This window comes from Chiloscyllium plagiosum, chromosome 14, assembly GCF_004010195.1.
Source record: "Chiloscyllium plagiosum isolate BGI_BamShark_2017 chromosome 14, ASM401019v2, whole genome shotgun sequence".
Lineage (NCBI taxonomy): Eukaryota > Metazoa > Chordata > Chondrichthyes > Orectolobiformes > Hemiscylliidae > Chiloscyllium > Chiloscyllium plagiosum.
In genome coordinates this window covers 9,074,915-9,077,572 of record NC_057723.1, presented here as the reverse complement: position 1 = coordinate 9,077,572, position 2,658 = coordinate 9,074,915, and positions in this window count along the sequence as shown.

Genomic DNA, 2,658 nt, shown 5'->3' with positions numbered 1-2,658 from the left:
AAGTGTATTAGTCCTGCTAAGATTTGCTTTCCCAAAATGCAGCACCTCGCATTTATCTGAATTAAACTCCATCTGCCACTTCTCAGCCCATTGGCCCATCTGGTCCAGATCCTGTTGTAATCTGAGATAACCCTCTTCACTGTCCACTACACCTCCAATTTTGGTGTCATTTGGTATGAATGAAAATAGTTTTCTAGAATGTAAAATGATCTCCCTGGGATGTTGCTGAGTTGACCACCTGGATCCTGCTGTATCCATGGCAACCAACGATGAAGTCACACAAAACCAGGTTATAGGAGAAAGAGAGAACTGCAGATGCTGGAGAGCAGAGTCCAGAGAGTGGTGCTGGAAAAGCACAGCAGGTCAGGCAGCATCCGAGGAGCAGGAGAATCGATGTTTCAGGCATAAGCCCTTCATCAGGAATCCTCAATCAGATTATAGTCCAACAAGTTTATTTGGAATTGCAAGCTTTTCGAGTTCTGCTCCTTCCTCAGGCTTGGTATGATGAGGAGGTATAAGACACAGTATTTACAAGCAAAATGTTAACAACTTTAAAACAAGATCTCCTAACTGATTAAAGGATTCAACAAGGGCATCTAGTTTTCAAATTGTTAACTTTTTGATTATAAATACTGTGTCTTATACCTCCCAATTATACCATGCCTGAGGAAGGAGTAGAACTCTGAAAGCTTGCAATTTAAAATAAACCTGTTGGACTATAACCTGGTGTCATAGAGATGTACAGCATGGAATCAGACCCTTCAGTCCAACTTGTTCATGTCAACCAGAATCCTAAATTAATCTAGTCTTAATTGCTAGCATTTGGCCCATATCCCTCTAAACCAGGGGTGGGCAATTAATTCTTCCAAGAGGCCACATGAGAAACCTGAGTTGTGTTGGAGGGTCGAACCAAAAATAAGTTGAACGTAATTCTGCTCAGTATTAATTTTCTCCCATTGTAAAAAGTACTAAATTATACAGTTTTGCACTGAAACTTATAATCAAAAGAATAAGGATATTCTGTTACAATAAAGATATGAAATTGTGGAGTAGGTCAAATATAGAAGAAATAAACAGTAAAAACAATAATTTCAGTATTTCATTTTATTTTTAACATGTTAATCTCACAAACCAATAATGAAAAGTTGTTTCATTATTGTTCAGTATTACAAACAACTCTATACAAAAAGCAATAATTGCTTTTGATGTTTTTCAGTTCATTTGACTTGTTTAGTGAGAAAAATCCAGTCTGTTTTGGGCTTGAATAAGTGCACTGAAATCTGGTTGAATGTCTTAGGTGGATATGCAAAGGACAACTGAGAGGTGATCATCAGTGATAGAGGATCTGTGTTTGGATTTGTTGAACTTCATCACTGAGAATGTCTGTTCGCAAATATAGGTAGATCCAAAGAGGACTAGAATCTTCTGAGCATGCCTCCTCATGTGTGGAAAGTTCTTCTCTTTGAGGGAAGAGTAAAAATCAAGCAGTGAGACTGACCTAAAGTACTCTGCCAGAAGTGTGTCTGACTGCAGGTCAATGAGTTCAAGCTGAACATCACTAGGTGCATTCTCCATATTGCATGTAAATGGGGAAAAAATCATGTACATTTCATTCTCAACTGTTTTAAAGTCTTGAAATCGCCTTGAAAATTCACCATGCAGTGCTTCTAACATAGATGAGTTCCTGTGGAGGTGATGAGCTGAAGGTGCGGCTTCCTTCAGTGTTGGCAAGTGGGTGAGAATGTTGTCCTCCATTTGGCTTGAGAGAAGCTGCAACTTGCTCATAAAAGCCTTCACCAAGTTGTACATTTCATGCACAAAATCGCCCTTGCACTGCAGTTTCATGTTTAGTTTATTCATAAGTGCAGTCAAATCAACAGCAAAACCAAGGTCTGCAATCCAGTCTGCATCTGAAAACCGTGTAACGCCATTCCCTTTCTTCACACAGAAATCTTGAATCTCTTCTCTCAGGTCCCATAAACTTTTCAGCATTTTGCCCTGGCTAAGCCACCTGACAGCTGTGTGGTAGCCTATGTCACGATGTTCAGTCTCATTTTCCTCCAAAAGTGCAACAAACTGCCTGTGATTCAAAGCTCTTGCCCTGATGATGTTAACAACATCAACCACATGGTTAATTTTTAATACTAACTTACACAACACTTCTTGATGTATTATACAAGGCAAAAATACCAATTTCTGGTCAGGGTCAATTTCTGTCACTCTATCCTGCATTCTCTTTTAAGAGTCCAAAGTTTTTCCCATTAGATTTGGACAACCATCCGTTGTCACACCCACCAGCTTGTCCCATTTTAGTCCCAACGTGTCCAAACAGGCATTTACCTCCGTAAACAAATCATTACCAATTGTTGTTCCTACCTCCGTAAACAAATCATTACCAATTGTTGTTCCTTTCATTGACTGCATGGCTGCCAGCTCCTCTATGATTTTAAAGTCCGTAGTTATCCCACGTACGAAGATGAGTAGCTGGGCTGTGTCACTTACGTCACAGCTCTCATCCAAAGCCAAGGAAAAAAAGCCAAAAGTTGACCGCTCTGTGCTGCAGCTGAAGCTCCAGATTTATCGCGATGTCCCCAATCCTTCTCATTACAGTGCGTCGGGAGAGGGGCACATTCTCAAATGCCTCCTTTTTCTCCGGGC